Source organism: Salmo salar, chromosome ssa23 (assembly GCF_905237065.1).
Source record: "Salmo salar chromosome ssa23, Ssal_v3.1, whole genome shotgun sequence".
NCBI lineage: Eukaryota > Metazoa > Chordata > Actinopteri > Salmoniformes > Salmonidae > Salmo > Salmo salar.
In genome coordinates, this window is record NC_059464.1 from 20372091 (window position 1) to 20394920 (window position 22830).

The following is a 22830-nucleotide window of genomic DNA, read 5'->3' on the forward strand; positions in this document are numbered from 1 at the left end:
CACAGTCACAAAGTCATAAACCCTGTCTATTTCTAAAATGTTTCTTCTTATAATAAGATGTTAAACCTAACCTTAACCACACTGTTATCCTTAAGCCCAATCCTAACCCTAAATGAAGACCAAAAAGCAAATGTTTGTTTTATGAATTTTTACCATATAGCCATTTTGACTTTGTGGCTGTGGTAACTAGTGGAAACCCACCAGGAGGGATCAGCCACCCAGTTGACTACATTAAAATGGTGGAAGTCCTCAATGGCTCTGCCCATGCTAATACCGCCTTTTGGCCACTAGAGGCCTATATCATTCTCTATGAGTTCAACTCAAGGCGGCCAGCTAAAGCAAAACAAGAAGCAGGGAAATCCAGATGAACGGTGAACAGACAAGGTAAGAATGACCTTTTAACCGACAAAATCCACTACATTTGGAAACGCGCCTGTCATAGGTTTATGTGTAGACACAGTTATATTGAAGAGGAGTAAACCGAGGCATTTTTTTCCTTAGATATGCAAGCTTGTTTCAGAAGGCCTGGTGACCCACATTCGTAATCTAGGCTAGAAATACCGGGGAGTGTGCAGTAGATCGCCGCATAGGTTTTTGATGTTTAAATATGCTCCTGGTTTTCGTATGTTTACCATTTTCATTAGTATTGTGGATGTATCTGTCGCATAATGTGTTATAACTACGTTGCTATATTTAGCCTGGTAGCTCGCATTGACCCCTGTTTTGGAGGGATGAAACACGCAGTTGGTTTCGGGTGCGCGTTTGTAATGACAGCACAGTTGCGTCTCTTTCACTGTAATTTCTAATGATGTTCCGTTTGGGGCTGAACCTATAATGTCAGTGGGTTGAACGCTACGGTTGTGCAGTGAACAGTAGCTGTGAATGTGAGTTAGATTTTTACAGTGCAATCTGAAGCTTTCGCGTGGATGTGGGCTGAAACAAATCCAATTAACCCTCAACATTTTCACCCAGGATCTAAGGACGCAACCTGCAAACGTAGCTTGGTGATCCAGTGAGAAATGCAGATAGGCATCAATATTATGCAGAGGAAATCCGTATAACGGGAACACACTTTGCATGTCATGAGCTAGCCCAAGACGTACTCTTAAGGAGCCTACCCAGTGGACAAACCCTGGTTGAGAGACGTCAGTATGACGTCTTATTCTGGTCGCAAACTGGTTGAAAAAGGACGTTTTAACGTATTTTTCAGACCGCCATAACACCAGTTGGATATATTTGTGATCTCTATCTGACCAGCTGATCATAAATCTTACCACTATTTTATGTGCTATATTATGTAGCCTACTGGTCGTAGTTAAGACCTCATCATAACCTGGTAATGACCACCTGACTACAGCTTATTACTACACTCTTAGATAAAAGGGCTCCAAAACGGTTCTTCAGCTGTCTCCATAGAATAACCATTTTTAGTTCTAGGGAGAAGCCTTTTTGGTTCCACATAGAACCCTTTTGGTTTCCATGTAGAACCCTCTGTGGAAAGGGTCCTACATAGAACCCAAAAGGGTTCTACCTGAAACCAAAAGGGTTCTACAGTACCTGATACCAAAAAAGGGTTCTACCAGGAACCAAACAGGATTCTTCAAAGGCTTCTCCTATGGGGAAAGCCGAATAACCCTTTTAGGTTCTAGATAGCACCTTTTTTTTCTAAAAGTGTACTGTAAAAACTATTGCAGAGGACAAAGTTGGATATTAAAACATTGTTCATTACATTTCTATTTGTTTCCATAGTCACCGATTGAAGTTAATCTGCAACATATTTTTACATTTAAAATGTATCAAGCAATGGCAAAAACAAATCTACATCACAATTTTTCACACATCTGTGTACCGTAATTGTTTCATAATTCATCCACAGAAATGACATGCATAGAAATACTGTGAGTATATAAAGGTCCATTGTTTTATTCGATTAATGATTAATAAGAGTGGTGTGATGGGGTAGATCCTCATCAAGGACCTCTGAGCACAGATGGTGATCTGGAGCATAGCGGTCCTCTTGATGAGTCGTGTGATGGCTCAGATCTGCAGCGAAGAGAATCAGCGCATTACAACTTTTATCAATTTGAGATTTTATAAGCAAACGAGGAAAGGACATTCTTGAAGAAACTTTGTGGACTCAGCTGGCTAAAAGTATTTGCATGGTGCTAGTTGAAGTATTTTGTGTCAGTTATAGCTTCGAGATGTCTTTTAAAAAAGTGCAACTTGCTTATATACATACTTTGCTTCCTTCACCAACACGGCTCAGGGGCATATTTCGGGACTTTCCAGAGGGCCCGCAACAAATCAATCTCCTGAGTTTTCTGGCTTTTCATGACACTTATTGTGAGCATTCAAAAAAACAACAGTGTGGGCATGCAGGACACGACATGACAGTAACGCACAGTAAAATATATTTTAACAGTCAGAATCTACTAAAAGTGGTAGCAAAGGCATGTTTGCTCCTCGGTCCCTACATATTGAAGTCGGACATTAATTAATTGGTCATGAATCTGAAACGTTTTGAAGAAAGAGGATATAAAAATTAGACAGTAGTTGGATAATGAAAATGTTTAACTCCTCTCTAAATGGTCAAGTTTTGCTTTATCTTAATACATGTAATATTCAAAACACTTTTTATAAACACGCCGCTGCCTAATCCTGAGGACATTGTCCCGGACAGAGGTTCCCCAATTGAGCATAGCTTGGCAGTCTTAAAAAAAGGAAGTTAAATGTAAGTATGTGTAAAGACAATAAAATATTATATTGTTCAAAAGTGATGTCTGTCGTATCATTAATGCAACAAATAGTGTTAGAAATGGGTGTAATTGGCAAATCTCATCTTCTTTTCTGCAACTGCACACGTGTTTGAGCGACAGAGAGAAATTGGAGAAACTTTACATGACTCACCAACAATGTTACCTAAAAAGAAATTCCGGCACTGAGCAAATTTCAGGTCTGGTGAGCGCAAACTTGAATGAACTTCCAGAGTGCTTTTGCTGTGAACACTGAGGCTGTACCCATTTTAAGTTACAGTTTTAACAATGGCCAGATAGGCTACTGTGGCTATTTGATCATAATGTAGGCCTAACAGAGTGGTCTATCATCAAAAACAATAAAGAAAATGCATCCCATAACATTTTAACATGGAAATAGATGTTCTATCATTCAGCCTAAAGTAGCAGCCAATGTGTGGTGTTCTATGTAGGCCTAAATTATGAGACTTTTGAAAAAAACATGCAGGGCTTGACATTAACCTGTTTATCCACTTGTCCTTCAGACAAGGAGGTAACTGAAAATGTTGTTGTTTGATGCAAGAAACCAGTTTACAAAGAATCAGACAAATTATGCCACCCTCTGTCTATTGGCTACTTAGCTTATTCAAGCCTGTCTCAAAATACAACACTGTCCCTTTAAGACAAAAAAAGCTCTTTACCTGACTTGCCTTTCAAAGATGTCTAGAAATGCACATGTTTTGTGCTCTTGTAGGAAGCAATCACTCCCCCATTGCCGACTACAAATTATGAACAAAATGTGGACATATGGCTCTGATTGGTTATGCCGCACTGGTCTGTGTATAGTGCAGGCTGAGTCATGCCCAATAGAATCCTGCTCCGATGCGTTCTGCCTACAACAACATCTCTTATATAGTTTGTTTTGTTTCAGCATGTTGCATTGAAAGTTGCTAATATTGCTTTGATTTGATCACAATTGCCACAGTAAAGGAAAACGTTGATAATGTTAATTAGGGGAAACTCTAGGAATTTGAGTGACGTTCAATCTCGTGCTTCTCTCTGTTGGCTGATATTTCTTCTGCGCTCCCGACAGTCTCTGGGCAACAGTTTAGAGGGAACATTGCTCACCAAGGGAGGTGTCTGTTAAATCAGTACACAAGGGTTTTGCACCTGGGGGGAAAAAAAGCCGAGTTAAAATTGGATTTGATTTGCTTTACTATGTTATATTATTAGAAGCGGTGCCATTTCAATTGGATCTACTTACACTACACTCTTAGAAAAAAGGGTTCCAAAACGGTTCTTCGGCAATCTGGCAGTCAGGCAGACAGACGGAGAGGGATAGACAGCAAAGCATGGGCTATTTACGTTTCTTAGTCAGCAGCTTGGATAACTTCTGTACTCATTCCCTTTATTCCCTCCTCCATCCTTCCATCCAAGATAGAAGATTCCTGCAAAAACAGAGAACAAAGAATTGACAAAGGCAGTTGATCGGTGTAACATCAGAATGCGCGTTGATGGGGAGCAGGTATTGGCAAAATGTATGTTATTTTGAAATATAAAATATACAAGGATCTCTAATGAATCAAGAGTATCTTCACATCCATATTGGGGTAGAAGTTTCAAGAATTATCCTAGTTTACGTTCTTACGCACACAAACAATCAATGTTTTGTGTATTCATGTTCTCTCTCTCTTACACACACACACACACACACACACACACACACACACACACACACACACACACACACACACACACACACACACACACACACAGCTAACATGACACAACGTTGACATGATGACAATCTTTTCTATAAGTTATTGTGATCATAATCATCTCTCCAACCTCTCACACAGATACACAAATAGTTAACATGACAATGTTGACATGACAATGTTTTTTTCTAAACTTATTGTGATCATCTCTCTCTCTCTCCCTCTCTCTTTCTCTCCCTCACACCCACGTAGAGGACACACACATAGAGGACAAACACACACACCAGCGGCGGTCGGTGCTGTTAAAGATGAGGGAGGACGAGTTTTACTTTTCATGAGCAAGGCCTTATTTCTATTACAGCATATAGGATGACTGTCATTGATATTCCATTCACCAAGTTAAATGTAACAGCGTTAGGTTTAGGCTACTACATGATACTCTAATTTTCCCTATACCGGTTGTGAGGTGGCTACAACCTAGCCTACGAATGAAAGTTTACAACGTGGGTACACACAGGACGAGAGAGAAATTTGAGGTGACAGACAGTGGACTTCAATATACAACATATCAGCTGTATGTGACCAGGCGAAAAAACCTTTCCAAGCCAAACCCTAACGTAACCACTACACACAGCCTACATCGTTGTCACCATATTAGCTAAAGTAACATCATAGTCAACATAGCTAATAGAACTAACACATTAGTAAACCCGCTACAATCATGCAGTAAAGTTAGTGTGCAATCACTAAGCAGTTTAGCACTTACACTGTCGGGCCCCGGTGGAAATAAATTGTGTCGTGTTGGATAGTCATAGCCAGCTTGCTAACACATCACCCCTCTGTTTGAGCAGGGTGTTTGAGTAGGCTAAACTAGCTAGCTTCTTTTCTGAAAAAGAATCTCAATCTCTCTTGCTTCTTCATTTTGGAAGAAAAAAAAATGTTCAATTCTGTTCAAGTATTGTCTTTCTCTCTGACTCAAGTACTCACCACATTTTATGCACTGCAGTGCTAGCTAGCTGTAGCTTATGCTTTCAGTAGTAGATTAATTATCTGATTCTTTGATTGGGTGGGCAACATGTCTGTTCATGCTGCAAGAGTTCTGATAGGTTGGAGGACATGCTCTGGAACTTGTCATAATTACTGTGTAAGTATATGGAAGGGGGTGAGAATCATGAGCCTCCAAGGTTTTGTATTGAAGTCAATGTACCCAGAGGAGGACGGAAGCTAGCTGTCCTCCGGCTACACTATGGCGCTACCTTAGAGTGCTGTTGAGGCTACTGTAGACCTTCAACAGTGTGTTTTAATCAATTATTTGGTGATGTGAATATATTTTGTATATTTTTATCTGAAAAGGATAACTTTTAAAATGTTTTCCAATTTTTATTTTTCTGAAACTTCCTCCTCTGAGGAGCCTCCACTGACACACACATTTATTATCATCAAAAGAAATCAAAGTGTTGCAAGCTAGCTAACTACAGTAGCTAGCTCAAATCATTCCTTGATGTTCTTCTTCCCAACAAACTGCTGCTTTACTTGCAAAAGTGTAACAAGAATGCAGGAGAACAGGGGACTACCACTTAGCAGTCAAATCTTTTAGAAGTTTCTTGTGTAAATTTCGAGGAACTGTTGTGGTTTTCTAGCTGTGTTGTTGTGTAGCTTACCGGGCACTCTGTCCCAACTGCCATATGGAATGTTGACGGCTGCTCTCAAGCAGGCTGCCTGAGTCCAGAGATCTTTTGCTACGCGTGAGACACAGATTCCAATCCAAGTTTTAGCTTTGTTTTCTTTAAGGTTTTATGGGAGACTACACCTATTGGTGTACTGCCGCCAACTACTGTACGTGTTAGTGAAAAAAAATATTCCATTGCTTTAGCTGGAACTGATATGCCTACCTCCTTATTTAGCTACTGAAATTAAAGTCCAATCACTGCATGCATTATGTAAATTTATTAAAAGCTTTAAAGAGAAGTATAATTGTCATATTTTCAGGGTCAAATTCAGGTGCAATTGTTTTTGATTAATTATTGATGGAAATAAATGCGATTAAAAATTGAGTTTTGTAAATGCTGGTGGATTGTAGTAGGCTATTGAAGAAAAAGACATAGGCAGGCCTATGTGATATTTGTTAAATTCTGAAAACAAATTTAGTTGTTTTCAGTCATAATAGAACATCAAAACTGCATTTAGCACAATAGAAGAAAATGTGCAGCACAATAAACAGTGCAATTAGCTTACACAAGACAAAATATTACTATTAGAAGCCAACACAGATATCATTAATTAAACAACCATTATTTCATTGTACTGCAGTTTTGTAAGGGTATCCTGTGTTATTGTGAATGTTTATCTTACATGCTGGTAGCCTTGAACAAATGTTATGGAAGTGAATGTGCACTTTTCAGTTGGGTGGACTGCAAGTACAAAAAACACTGCCATTGACTGTAGTAAAACCAAAAGCATTTATAGCATCGGAGATTCTCTAAATTAGGGACCATCTCTGATAGCTATATGACCACAGAGACTGTGACGAATTTGAGCTTTTAATGACCTAGCAAATTAGATGACTTGGAGGTGAAATACACTGAACAAAAATATAAACACAACATGTAAAGTGTTGGTCCCATGTTTCATGAGTTGAAATAAAAGATCCCAGAAATGTTTAATGCACAAAAAGCTTATTTCTCTCAAATGTTGTGCACAAATTTCTTTACATCCCTGTTAGTGAGCACTTCTCCTTTGCCAATGTAATCTAGCCACCTGACAGGTGTGACATATCAAGAAGCTGATTAAATAGCATAATCATTACACAGGTGCACATTGTGCTGGGGACAATAAAAGGCCACTCCTAAAATGTGCAGTTCTGTCACACAACACAATGCCACAGATGTGTCAAGTTTTGAGGGCGCATGCAATTGGCATGCTGACTGCAGGGATGTCCATCAGATCTGTTGCCAGAGAATTTAACGTTAATTTCTCTACCATAAGCCGCCTCCGTCGTTTTATAGAATTTGGCAGTACATCCAACTGGCCTCACAACCGCAGACCACGCGTAACCACGCCAGCCCAGGACCTCCATATCAGACTTCACCTGTGGGATCGCCTGAGACCAGCCACCCGGGCCAACTGATAAAACTGTGTTTGCACAAAAGGTCAGAAACCGTCTCAGGGAAGCTCCTCAGCGTGCTTGTCATCCTCACCAAGGTCTTGACCTGACTGCAGTTTGGCGTCGTAACCTACTTCAGTGGGCAAATGCTTACCTTTGATGGCCACTGTCATTCTGGAGAAGTGTGCTCTTCACGGATGAATCCCGGTTTCAACTGTACCGGGCAGATGGCAGTCGTGTCGTGTGGTGTCGTGTGGGTGAGCGGTTTGCTGATGTCAACATTGTGAACAGAGTGCCCCGTGGTGGTGAGGTTATGGTGTGGGCAGGTGTAAGCTATGGACAACGAACACAATTGCATTTTATCAATGGCAATTTAAATGCACAGAGATACCGTGACGAAATCCTGATGCCCATTGTCGTGCCATTCATCTGCCGCCGTCACCTCATGTTTCAGCATGATAATGCACAGCCCCATGTCGGAAGAATCTGTACACAATTCCTGGAAGCTGAAAATGTCAAAGTTCTTCCATGGCCTGCATACTCACCAGACATGTAACCAGACATTGAGCATGTTTGGGATGCTCTGGATCAATGTGTACGACAGCGTGTTCCAGTTCTCGCCAATATCCAGCAACTTCGCACAGCCATTGAAGAGGAGTGGGACAACATTTCACAGGCTACAATCAACTGCCTAATCAACACTATGCGAAGGAGAGGTGTCGCGCTGCATGGGGCAAATGGTGGTCACACCAGATACTGAGTGGTTTTCTGATCCACGACACTACTTTTTTTTTTAAAGGTGTCTTTGACCAACATATGCGTGTCTGTATTCCCAGTCATGTGAAATCCATAGATTAGGGCCAAATGACTATATTTCAATTGACTGATTTCCTTATTTGAACTGTACATTTTGGTTCAGTTTAAAATCACTGATCTTAATGCAATTTACAAAAATACTCGTTATTTCAGTATAAGTAAAGTTATTGCATCCAAAAGTTGATTTAAACGTTAATAAAGTGACTTAATATTTGTTTTATCCAAGGTAATTACAGGTAATATTGGTTTATTAGGATGTGGATATTTGTGGTTGAAAGGTATTTTAGGTATATTTATGGATTGAATGGAATCCTATGGGCAAACAGCATAACACAATATGCCTATAAAGTTTCTAAATACGTGAGATATGGACTAACAACTGTTTTGGAATATCAAACAAGTGTGAAAACAGGTACACGTGTCGAAATGGGGGATATCCAGCCCATTGTGGCTTAAAGTAAATTACATTGGGTTTTATACACCCCATTTTTCGTAACAAACCCTACTTAATCAAATAACTGTAGTTTTACTAAAATATCTATACAATAGGTTTAAGAAGTGGTCCTAGTAAATAAATAAAGTTACCAGCACAGCACACCCATTTGACTATACATTAGAATTAGCTTAGTATTATTACCGAAATTAAGGATCTCATTACCGAAACGGACCTAAAAATGATGTGGTAATGATAAATGTGTTTTTCGGTAATGAGGCCCAAGCTCAATCTGCAAATAATAGGAGAGCCATAATGAGTCGGCAAACAATTGACCACATCACTAAAGCCAATTTATGCCTCAATGTTGGTAAGGTAATGGTTCTCTGACTTTTTCCCTATTTGAACGTTTTAGCCGTTTTGGTAATGAGAAGGCCAAGTGAGGTAAAGGGGGTGTTTGAGAATAAGAACCTCATTCTGAAGGCATTTTAATATAATTAAATTTTATTTTCTATTTCACCTTTATTTAACCAGGTAGGCTAGTTGAGAACAAGTTCTCATTTACAACTGCGACCTGGCCAAGATAAAGCAAAGCAGTGGTACACAAACAACAACACAGAGTTACACAGTCAACACAATAGAAAAAAAGAAAGTCTATATACAGTGTGTGCAAATGGCGTGAGGAGGTAAGGCAATAAATAGGCCATAGTAGCGAAGTAATTACAATTTAGAAAATGAACACTGGAGTGATAGATGAGCAGATGATGATGATGTGCAAGTAGAAATACTGGTGTGCAAAAGAGCAGAAAGTAAATAAAAACAATATGGGGATGAGGTAGGTAGATTTGATGGGCTATGTACAGCTGCAGCGATCGGTTAGCTGCTCAGATAGCTGATGTTTAAAGTTAGTGAGGGAAATATAATTCTCCAGCTTCAGCGATTTTTGCAATTGGTTCCAGTCATTGGCAGCAGAGAACTGTAAGGAAAGGCGGCCAAAGGAGGTGTTGGCTTTGGGGATGACCAGTGAAATATACCTTCTGGAGCGCGTGCTACAGGTTGGTGTTGTTATTGTGACCAGTGAGCTGAGATAAGGCGGAGCTTTACCTAGCATAGACTTATAGATGACCTGGAGCAGTGGGTCTGGCGACGATTATGTAGCGAGGGCCAGCCGACTAGAGCATACAGGTCGCAGTGGTGGGTGGTATAAGGGGTTTTGGTAACAAAATGGCTGGCACTGTGATAGACTGCATCCAGTTTGCTGAGTAGAGTATTGGAAGCTATTTTGTAAATGACATCGCCGAAGTCGAGGATCGGTAGGATAGTCAGTTTTACGAGGGTATGTTTGGCGGCGTGAGTGAAGGAGGCTTTGTTGCGAAATATGAAGCCGATTCTAGATTTAATTTTGGATTGGAGATGCTTAATGTGAGTCTGGAAGGAGAGTTTACAGTCTAACCAGACACCCAGGTATTTGTAGTTGTCCACATATTCTAAGTCAGAACCGTCCATAGTAGTGATGCTAGTCGGGCGGATGGGTGCGAACGGTTGAAAAGCATGCATTTAGTTTTACTAGCGTTTAAGAGCAGTTGGAGGCCACGGAAGGAGTGTTATATGACATTGAAGCTTGTTTGGAGGTTAGTTAACACAGTGTCCAAAGAAGGGCCAGATGTATACAGAATGGTGTCGTCTGCGTAGAGGTGGATCAGGGAATCACCCGCAGCAAGAGCGACATCGTTGATATATACAGAGAAAAGAGTCAGCCCGAGAATTGAACCCTGTGGTACCCCCATAGAGACTGCCAGTGGTCTGGACAACAGGCCCTCCGATTTGACACACTGAACTCTGTCTGAGAAGTAGTTGGTGAACCAGCGAATTTAAGCGAATTCATTAACTTATGCTCATCTAAAGACTACTCCTCTAGATGATGCATCAAGCATGGTTGAATAGAACTTTAGTTTTTACAGGAACTTGAAAAAGTGTTACTGTAATCAGACATAAATACTGAATGATAGTTTAATGTCAACGTCAACTATTATAAAAACAATTATGATTTATAGACTAACTACAGCAACCTATTTTGTCTTTTATTCAAATAATTTTTTTTATAAAGTAAAATTGTATAGAATGACCCGATAATTTAATCCGGACGCATTTCGGTAACGAGATTTTGGAGTGAAAATGTAAGATATTGTGGCAAAAATATAAAATGTATTTAAAGATTAACTATGCAGAAATCGCACTGCCAATTACTGGTTGCTAAAATTCTAATAGTTTGCCTAATTTCTGTTTTTATGTGACAAAACAAGCAAGTATAATGTAGAGAATCATTGTACCATCTAAACTGCTGTGAAACATATTTTCCATAACCAAAAATATTGTATTTTCAGCTGTTTTGACTCTGTTGTACACAACCGAAAGTAAAAGACAAAGCGGAACCTAGAAATAGTGCACATAGAACATATCTACTGCTTCTTAGACTTGCTTTCAAAGAGAATGACAGATCTATAACACACATTTCTATGTGAATTTGGTCAGGTCACCAAAAAGTTAGCACTTTACCAGAAACTAGACATCTTAGTCTGCAGAATGATAATTGATTTTTGCAGATGCATCATAGGTTTTGTAACTCTATTTGGTACAGACATGTTTAAAACCGGTTTCATGAGAATCACCCGTATATGGCTTTTGACTAGGATACAATGTATGCAAATGGAATACATCTAATAGCCACTGCTATATTCAAGTAGAGCTATCTGACCATGCACGGAATGCCTGTCTAATGCATTTTGGTGCACTGGTTCCTGTGATGCTCAGTAGGGTTGTGTTTTGGCAGCCTTGAAAACATACCAATATGTGTCTTTGTCAGCTGTTGAAGCAGTACCTATCTGTTGTTGTTAAGTTGCCCTCTGAATTCTACTGATCTGCACTGACAGACGCAGCGTGTAACCAATGTTGAAACATACATTTGTCAATGGAAATGGAATAACAAGTTGTTCAGTGGCTCTATGGTTGAACAAGTTGTTCAGGGCAGGCCATGGTAATTCTCATCCACCCTGAACTGCATCTGTTTCGCCATGCATCTTGTGATATCTATAGTGCTGTGTCTGCATGCCTTGTCTGTGTCCTCATTGTTATTGTTTGTCTTTAGGAGTATTTGTGGGAAAGTTGTCCTTGAGCACTGCACACAGCATGCACAGTAAGTAGCCTGTTGTCTGAGTTCTAGAAAACGTCCAGTGACTTTTGGTTTGACCGTGACCAAGTTAGGATGTGTGTCAGTCACTCCCCAAATAGTACACAGTTTATTCCTTAGCCTAAACCTTGTATTCGTTGAAACTGTACAGTGAGGAAATAAGTATATGAGGAGATGTGCATTTTGACACCTAAGCCCCGTTTTCATTGGCATTTGAATTAAGGCCACATTCGAGCTGGCATGAATGGAATTCTCAAATTAGAGCTGGGTCGGAGGAAACCCTGGCCAGTGCAGCCCAGTTTCACAACTGATGCTAGCCCGATTAAAATTCAGGCCAGTGACGTTGTCCTCAAGTTGGCAAACACAGTTGCTAAGCAACCAGTTGTCAGCTTCTTTATCAATCAACAGAAAAATGTATACTGTTGCAGCAAAGAAATAAAAAGTCGGTTCCCTGGTCCTTTGAGGAGGTCCAGATCCTTCTGTCAATCTGGGCAGACACTTCAGTACAACATTTATACAGTTGAAGTCGGAAGTCTAGATACACCTTAGCCAAATACATTTAAACTCAGTTTAACTATTCCTGACATTTAATCCTAGTAAAAATTCCCTGTCTTAGGTCAGTTAGCTTAACCACTTTATTTTAAGAATGTGAAATGTCAGAATAATAGTAGAGAGTGATTTATTTCAGCTTTTATTTCTTTCATCACATTCCCAGTGGGTCAGAAATTTACATACACTCAATTAGTATTTGGTAGCATTGCCTTTGAATTGTTTAACTTGGGTCAGACGTTTCGGGTAGCCTTCCACATGCTTCCCACAATAACTTGGGTGAATTTTGGCCCATTCCTCCTGACAGAGCTGGTGTAACTAGGTCAGGTTTGTAGGCCTCCTTGCTCGCACACGCTTTTTCAGTTCTGCCCACAAATGTTCTATAGGATTGAGGTCAGGGCTTTGTGATGGCCACTCCAATACCTTGACTTTGGTGTCCTTAAGCCATTTTGCCACAACTTTGGATGTATGCTTGGGGTCATTGTCCATTTGGGAGACCCATTTGCGACCAAGCTTTAACTTCCTGACTGATGTCTTGAGATGTTGCTTCAATATATCCACATAATTTTCCTACCTCATGATGCCATCTATTTTGTGAAGTGCACCTGTCCCTCCTGTAGCAAAGCACCCCCACAACATGATGCTGCCACCCCCGTGCTTCACGGTTGGGATGGTGTTCTTAGGCTTGCAAGCCTCCCCCTGTATCCTCCAAACATAACAATGGTCATTATGACCAAACAGTTCTATTTTTGTTTCATCAGACTAGAGGACATTTCTCCAAAAATTACAATCTTTGTCGCCATGTGCAGTTGCAAACCGTAGTCTGGCTTTTTTATGGCGGTTTTGGAGCAGTGGCTTCTTCCTTGCTGAGTGGCCTTTCAGGTTATGTCGATATAGGACTAGTTTTACTGTGGATATAGATACTTTTGTACCCGTTTCCTCCAGCATCTTCACAAGGTCCTTTGCTGTTGTTCTGGGAATGATTTTCACTTTTCGCACCAAAGTACGTTCATCTCTAGGAGACAGAACATGTCTCCTGCCAGAGCTGTATGACGGCTACGTGGTCCCATGGTGTTTATACTTGCGTACTATTGTTTGTACAGATGAACGTGGTACTTTCAGGCGTTTGGAAATTGCTCCCAAGGATGAACCAGACTTGTGGAGGTCTGCAATTTTTTTTCTGAGGTCTTGGCTGATTTCTTTTGATTTTCCCATGATGTCAAGCAAAGAGGCATTGAGTTTGAAGGTAGGCCTTGAAATACATCCACAGGTACACCTCTAATTGACTGAAATGATGTCAATTTGCCTATCAGAAGCTTCTAAAGCCATGACATAATTTCTGGAATTTTCCAAGCTGTTTAAAGGCACAGTCAACTTCGTGTATGTAAACTTCTGACCCACTGGAATTGTGATACAGTGAATTATAAGTGAAATAATCTGCCTGTAAACAATTGTTGGAATAATTACTTGTGTCATGCACAAAGTAGATGTCCTAACCAACTTGCCAAAACTATAGTTTGTTAACAAGTCATTTGTGGAGTGGTTGAAACACTTAGGTTGGAGTAATTTAAAACTAGTTTATGTAAACTTCCGACTTCAACTGTAGCTTCTCTGTTCTGCCGGTGCATTGAAAATCCGTCCAGCTTTATATTATCCGTGTCGTCGTTCAGCCACGACTCGGTGAAACATAAGATATGATTGTTTGTTAGCAAGTAAAATGGGTGGCAGTGGGAGTTTACTCGCTCGCTTACGGATGATCAAAAGGCAGCCCGATCTGCGTCCTCTTTTCCTCCGTCTTTTCTTCACGCAAATGACGGGGATCTGGGCCTGTTCCCGGGAGAGCAGTATATCTTTCTCGTCAGACTCGTTAAATGAAAAATCATCTTCCAGTTCGTGTTGAGTAATCCCAGTTCTGATGTCCAGAAGTTATTTTCAGTCATAAGAGACGGTAGCAGCAATATTATGTACAAAATAAGTTTTAAAAAATAAGGTACGAAGAAAATCGAAAAAAATTGCACAATTGGTATTTTATTAGGATCCCCATTAGCTGTTGCAAAAGCAGTAGCTACTCTTCCTAGGGTGCACACAAAACATGAAACATAATACAGAATTACATAATACAGAACATCATTAGACAAGAACAGCTCAAGGACAGAACTACATACATTTTTAAAAAGGCACATGTAGCCTACATATCAATGCATACACACAAACTATCTAGGTCAAATAGGGGAGAGGCGTTGTGCCGCGAGGTGATGCTTTATCTGTTTTTTGAAACCAGGTTTGCTGCTTATTTGAGTAGTATGAGATGGAAGGAAGTTCCATGCAGTAAGGGCTCTATATAATACTGTACGCTTTCTTGAATTTGTTCTGGTTTTGGGGACTATGAAAAGACACCTTATGGCATGTCTGGTGGGATAAGTGTGTAAGAGCTGTGTGTAAGTTGACTATGCAAATAATTTGTGATTTTCAACACATTAATGTTTCTTATAAAAAGAAGTGATGCAGTCAGTCTCTCCTCAACTCTTAGCCAAGAGAGACTGGCATGCATAGTATTTATACCAGCCCTCTGATTACAATTAACAGCAAAGTGTGCCGCTCTGTTCTGGGCCAGCTGCAGCATAACTAGGTCTTTCCTTGCAGCACTGGACCACACGACTGGACAATAATCAAGATTAGACAAAACTAGAGCCTGTAGAACTTGCTTTTTGGAGTGTGGTGTCAAAAAAGCATAACATCTCTTTATTACGGCTAGACCTCTCCCCATCTTTGCAACCATTGAATCTATATGTTTTGACCATGACAGTTTACAATCTGAGGTAACGTCAAGTAATTTAGTCTCATCAACTTGTTCAACAGCCACACCATTCATTCCCAGATTCAGCTGAGGTCTAGAACTTAAGGAATGATTTGTACCAAATACAATGCTCTTAGTTTTAGAGATGTTCAGGACCAGTTTATTACTGGCCACCCATTCCAAAACAGACTGGAACTCTTTGTTAAGGGTTTCAGTGACTTCATTAGCTGTGGTTGCTGATGCGTATATGGTTGAATCGTCAGCATACATGGGCACACATTGGTTACGGGCATGTAAAGAGTCAGCCATCCTCTTCGGCGCCATCTTAACATCTGGTGTATCTCCACTCCAGTGGTGATGGAGAAGGTCAGCCTGGGTCTGTCTTTGTGCAAAGAGTATTGAAACGGGGATTCGTTTTCTTTCATCAGATAATAGCCTAATTGAGACAATATCCTCCCATTTAAAGGTGCTAGGCAGGATTTGTTTTAGAATTTTAATTTGAGAAAATGTACACAATATATTTGTAGTTTTTGCAATGATAGTGTTTCACAGTATTACTTCCCGCTGTGATATTCGCCTGTTGAGTTCTCCTACCGGTGCGGCATCTGTAATCAAAATGGGAAAGCTTTTTTGACTTTGTGGCTGTGTTATCTAGTGGGAATCGTGTTAAGTGGCCATGAAGAAATCGGACTGTCATTTCCTGGCTGCTAAAATTGTACACTGTTCGCTCAATTTCAGTTTATGTGAGAAAACAAGCACTGAATGCTGTAGGGAATCATTGTACCATCAAAATTGCGCTGAAATATATTTTCAATCACCAAAAATGTAGTTTTTACAGCTGTTTGAAGCTGGTGGACTAAAACCGATAGTAAAAGGCTCAAGCAAGTCTCCACCACCTAACACGGAAATGAGATGCGGGGAGATTTGTTTTGAATGCAGCCTAGCACTGTTGCAATTAACCTAGCTTCCATGTAGGGGAGAAATTCTAGGTGTAGCACCTTTAAACCCCTTCAAGTCACTAGCCCTGTCTGTCTGTCAGTCAGAGTTGGGCTCACTAAAATGACAATTTAATGACTTTTCAATAAACTGAAAAGTAAATTGAAATCAATTTGAAATGAGCCCAACCCTTCTCTCTCTCTTTCTTTCTCTATTTCTCTCTCTCGCCAGGTTCAAGACACGACACACACAGAGGTTTAGTTTCATGTGGATCCAGGAGCAGACGGAAGCTTGAGTTTACATCTGTGGTACCGAACCCCCCCATCCCAGCTGACTGACACAGTGCCAAGCCTTGGTTGTAAATTAGTTTAGGAGGTGTGTGTGTGTGTGTGTGTGTGTGTGTGTGTGTGTGTGTGTGTGTGTGTGGGTGTGTGTGTCTGTGTTTTCTGACTGGTGTGTCACTGCTTTGGAAGCTTCAGGATGTGATTCATCTCTAATCAGAACCTCTGGGAGAAGCATAGCTGATGGCTGGGACAGAACCTCACACGGCACCGCCTTGTCCTCTGGAAACACACAGTTCACCACACAGCCAACCCCAATGAAACCTATAGCAAGACCCTAACTCCATCTCTAGCTTATTCTCAACATGATTTCAGCACTTTTATTTCCATGGCTGATTGATCATGGCTCATTCTTGTGTCCCCTTTGCAGCAGACATGGTGGTCAATATGTTTGGTACATCGAATCGCATTATCGAATCGCTATACATGCAGAATCGTGACAATCGCAATACATATCGTATCGGCGCCTAAGTATCGTGATAATATTGTATTGTGAGGTCCCTGGCAATTCCCAGCCCTGCCTGCTAAAGACTGCACTCTGGCACAATATATTGTGTTTGTTTCTTTGGCTGGTCACAAGGAAATTTGAAAAGCTTCAGGTGGGTCACTGCACAAGAATGTTAGGTAACGACTGTTTCATATTCCTACCATGTAGACTCGCCCAGACCACAGGGCAATCTTGACCAAATGTATGTGTGGTTCTCAGTGGCCTTTGTTATTTCTATTTTCCAGGTTGACATTTTGAACAAAACGGCTGTGCTGAGACCATGGGCTGCAGAGGGGTGGTTGCCTTACGGGACATTGCTTAATAAAGTGAAAGAGGTAAGGAGACGAAGAAAAAGGCTGCATGGCATTTGAGGAATGTACTGCACAGTCTATGCAACGACTCCATTTAGACTGGCACCATTGGTGTGACCGGTCTATTAAGTTAATGTGGTCTAAAGCATTTTTGCATATACGCAGTGACACATTTTGGTTATTTGTGCATGTAATTTATATTTGATGATTTTAGCTATGTGTCAGCTTATTGGGGTCTGAATTTTAAATTTGGGTTTCTCAAAGTGGGTATATGGGTTAGCCCAAGTAGAGTAAAGTCTTTGTTAAAATGTGTCCAGGTAATAGGTCAAAATGGTGTTAGGTAAGTGTTTTGGAATATATTATAGCCTGACTATCTTGAGATAAATGGTTGCTTCTGATGTTGACGTTTGCGCTGTGACGGTCGTGGAGTTTTTGATGACTGTAATTGGCCAGCCAAATGACCGCGGTCTCCGTAATAACCGTTCGAATAGCAAAGAAAAACGTTTAGCCTCTACGGAGGCTCTAGTCTAGAGTGCCTGGGTAAATTGTGTTTGAGAGCATTTCATAAACTCTCTAAATGGTTAAATGAGTGAGAAATAAATGTCATTCTTGCAATAGTTTGTGAGTGGTCAACATACCCATGATACGATATTATCACGATACTTGGGTGTCGATACAATATGTATTGCAATTCTCATGAATCTACACTGAGTATACCAAACATTACGAACACCCCCACCCCCCCCACCCCTTTTTGCCTTCAGAACAGCCTCAATTTGTTGGGGCATGGACTCTACACGGTGTCGAAAGCATTCCACAGGGATGCTGGCCCATGTTGACTCCAATGATTCCCACAGTTGTGTTAAGTTGGCTGGATGTTCTTTGTGTGGTGGACCATTCTTGATACACACAGGAAGCTGTTGAGCATGAAAAACCCAGCAGCGTTGTAGTTCTTGACACTCAAACCGGTGCACCTGGCACCTATTACCAAAGGCACTTACATACTTTGTCTTACCCATTTACCCTCTGAATTGCACACATACACAATCCATGTCTCAAGGCTTAAAAATCCTTCAACCTATCTCCTCCCCTTCATCTACATTGATTGAAGTGGATTTACAGGTTAACAGGTGACATCAGTAGCTTTCACCTGGATTCACCTGGTCAGTCTGTCAAGGAAAGAGCAGGTGTTCCTAATGTTTTGTGCACTCAATGTATACTATCATAAATTGGCATGCTTAATTATTTTGCCATATGTGTGCTTGTTTAAAAAATACAAGCAATATGATTACTATTACTAAGTATGTGTATAGAGTAAATTGTATGTTTAGGTTTTTAATATATCAAAATTTGTTTCTGGTTATTGATTTGGACACTTTAAAACTGTTTTTTCACTTTGGGCTATTTATCAAAATGTTTTGTCAACAGAAAGCAGCGACAGCATCATTTTCAATTTACGTTTTTGTAATATATATTGAACTTTATTAACAAAATTAATTTCCAATGGTATTGTACTTAATTTGGTAAAAACTGCTGAATGAGTTCAAAAACATGCTGTGATTTATTTATTTTTATGAAATCACCAAAACGGGTTTGCCCTGCCTATTAAGTAGTGATGGGGGAAAACATCGATACAGTTACACTACCGTTCAAAAGTTTGGGGTCTCTTAGAAATGTCCTTGTTTTTGAAAGAAAAGCACATTTTTTGTCCATTTTAAAATAACATCAAATTGATCAGAAATACAGTGTAGACATTGTTAATGTTGTAAATGACTATTGTAGCTGGAAACGGCTGATTTTTCTATGGAATATCTACATAGGCGTACAGAGGCTCATTATCATTTTGAGCCTGTAATCGAACCCACAAATGCTGATGCTCCAGATACTCAACTAGTCTAAAGAAGGCCAGTTGTATTGCTTCTTTAATCAGCACAACAGTTTTGAGCTGTGCTAACATAATTGCAAAAGGGTTTTCTAATGAGCAATTATCCTTTTAAAATGATAAACTTGGATTAGCTAACACAACGTGCCATTGGAACCAGGGGCGAAAATCTGATATCAACTTTGGAGGGGACAATTACATTACATTTTCTCAAGAGCAATTCCTGAGGGGGACACCAAAAGTAGTGCTGTAACACATAGCCTACATTGTAATATGGTAAATGTATATTGAGAAACCAAAGAAATAAGGTGTTTGCCGTACTCCTAACTACCGGTACCGGTTCCCAAAACTACACAACTAATCACAACAGCAATACCATTGCCTTTAACAAATCTTAGTTCAGTCACCAGTTTAAGTTGAGAGTGGGGGTATCCATGGCATTTTCCAATTATGTTCCTATTTTACAAGTCTAAAAAAGGAGAACCTTTAATAATGTTGCCAAACAAAGACTCAACAAACTTACCTGAGACTCCCTTTCTCTGCCAGTCTGTCCCTGCATATCTGTCCCCAACTCTGCTGTCGGTGTGCCATCTGTTGCCTGCTCTGCCTAATGACATCATTGTGAAACATTTCCATTAGAATTTCATTTCTTTCTTATGAACATTTTATCAACTAGTCTTTGAGATATTAGTTTACTAGGGTTCTTACTTTGCGTTTTGGTGTACTGAAAAATACTCTGATGTCCGTCTTTTATTTTTCTGCCATTTTTCTACCTGGCTGGCTGGCTGGCTACACACACACAGGTTATTTACAGTAGGAGATGGGCTTCTATCATCTTATCTTTTATCATTCTATTTGGGCTTCGATCTAAAAGGTAGCTAGCAAATGTGAAACGGATTAAAATGACAAGAGTTGACAGCTGTATGAGTTCACCATTTACACAACATATGCTGCAACCTTTTGTAATTTTAATAGTTTGTTTCATATTGGCTGGCTTCCAACAATAGCTGAATTTGCAAAGCTAGCGAGCACCAATTCCGTTTCAGTGGTGTTTGCTATAATCTTTGCTACCCGGGTTAAATAAAGGTGAAATAAAATAAATAAATAAATAAAAGTTCCCTTGCGACAATTTAGCTTTTGCAACGAGACCATTAAATATATTTAAGACAATGGTAGAAGAGAGTGTAGTTGAGTTTGGACTTCAGTTTATCGCTAACCTTATCGCAGGGACTTTGAAGCACTAACTTACATCATCTGCATGCTGATCTTGGAATAAATTGACGATAGCAAAGATTCCATCTTTGACGAGGCCACATAAATGGAATAGGTACTAGCTAGCTTAATAGTTAATATTTGCGCGCTAGCTCTGCATATTCAGCTAGTGTGTGTGCGCGATTGACTGGATTAACCTCACTTCAGTTACGTTCATTGAGTGCCTTTCAGACAGTAGATACGACCCCTCTGTTACCTTGCCAACTAAGGAACTGGCAGTGGATCAAAACATTGTGAGGCAAAGGGTGGGGGGGTCGCAATCTTTTGAAACTTAAAAACGTGCTATTAACTGTCTATAATCAGCACAATTGCTTTCATTGCGTATTATTCATATTATTTAAATTACATAGTTATGTTTCAGTGATATATTGGGGGGGACAAATCATATTTTTCCAAGGATGGGGGGGTCGTGTCCCCCCCGTCCCCCCCGGGATTTCCGCCCCTGATTGGAACACAGGAGTGATGGTTGCTGATAATGGGCCTCTGTACGCCTATGTAGATATTCCATAACAAATCAGCCGTTTCCAGCTACACTAGTCATTTACAACATTAACAATGTCTACACTGTATTTCTGATAAATTTGATGTTATTTTAAATGGACAAAAAATGTGCTTTTCTTTGAAAAACAAGGACATTTCTAAGTGAGCCCAAACTTTTGAACGGTAGTGTAAGCCTACACTCATGACGCATATTGTGGTAGGCGGTGATAGCGGGCACTGTGGGCAGTTGGCATGGCGTCTTTAATTTCTTCCTCTCCTGTGTTGGCCTGGCAGTGCTCATATCTCTCTCTCTCTCTCTCTCTCTCTCTCTCTCTCTCCTCTGAACTGGCCACTTGTGGGAGAATGGGCAAGTGGCGGGGCTCCTGGCAGCCTCTCCTTCCTCCTGCTGCCATTGGAAACCGCTGCCCTACTCTGACATTCCTGTCTGTGGAGTGTGGGATGCAAACGCAAACAAAGACCCCTTTTGTGCTGTCGGGGCTGCGGATGCATGTGCTTGGGTGGAACACAACTGGTTGCCCAGCTCTGGGGGCTTCAGCAGCCCAGTGGTGGGGAGACGGGCTGGGGTTGGCAGGGAACTGGGCAGCAGCATGGATAGAGAAACAGTAGCTCAAGGGTCTAAGCTTTAGCCCAGCTACAGTACGGATCACTGACTGTCAGAAGAATCATCGAGCTTGCTGTTTTTGTTTGTCAGTAACTCCACTGTATTCTCCTTCTTCTTGGAATTGTCAGCCTACTAATTAGAAGCCATTAACCACAGTGTGCACTGATAGCAGGCACGCTCTCTTATTGTCTGATTTGACAGGGAGAGGTGTAACCTTTGTGTCTGAGAGTGGGAGAGAGAGAGAGGGTGTATATGCAAAGTGTGGGTAAATGTATATTTGGTTCGCTTTCCCGGCAGTGAATGTGTTGATGCTCGTTGGTGGTTTCCGACTGCGTTAGATTAATGAGGGATTCTCTGTCACTTAGAGCAGAACCTCTCCTCCTCCAGCTCCTTGTCTGAACGGCTGAATATCTTAAATGTCGGCAATGCGAGCCAATGGGCCTGTTTCTATGGCGGAGACATTTTCCCATCCACACTGTCAGTTCCCTAAAAGCAGTACTGCTGCTTTTCATATGGTGACACTGGCTATCCTACCCCCTTACTAATCGATGGTCCACAAATTATTTTCGGTTTCCGATGTCAGAATATGTCGGGATGGTACACACAGGCTTGGGCTGAGCTTAGAAAGGACCTATTCTGTATGCCAAGGTCCATACGATCCAGATCTGATTTTTTGTGTTTAATATAGGTACGTTTTACATCCTTCCAGTTAGACCCTTTCATCCGTGAACTGTACATGATATAGACAACATCTTGGTGTCTGTAATGGCTGTTGCAGGGAGTAGACCAAGGCGCAGCGTGTTTAGTGCTCATCTTGAAGTTTAATGAAGAAATAGAACACTTTACAAAAGAAACAAAATGACAGCCAACAGTTCCGTCAGGTTTCCAAACTACTAAACGGAAAACAGAAATGAACCACCCACAAAACCCAAAGGAAAACAGGCTCCCAATCAGAGACAACGATATACAGCTGTCCCTGATTGAGAACCATACCCAGCCAAAACAAAGAAATACAAAACATAGAAAAAAGGACATAGAATGCCCACCCTAGTCACACCCTGGCCTAACCAAAATAGAGAATAAAAACCTCTCTATGGCCAGGGCGTGACAGTGTCATTATACTCCGTAGGCTATAGTGTGCTCTCATATCTGTCTAGATTCCCA

General features: G+C 40.6%; 1 protein-coding gene across 2 annotated transcripts in view; it reads left to right on the forward strand.

Annotated features, from left to right (window-relative positions):
- The first annotated feature begins 222 nt into the window (after positions 1 to 222).
- Positions 223 to 22830, forward strand: part of clocka (clock circadian regulator a) — a 64577-nt gene continuing 41969 nt past the window's right edge. The window contains exons 1-3 of one of the 2 annotated variants that reach the window (XM_045706084.1): positions 223 to 384; positions 16503 to 17211; positions 17345 to 17434. The gene's annotated coding sequence lies outside the window, so the exon portion shown is untranslated. The remainder of the gene's footprint in view (positions 385 to 16502; positions 17212 to 17344; positions 17435 to 22830) is intronic. The other variant, XM_014169004.2, reaches the window with a different exon arrangement.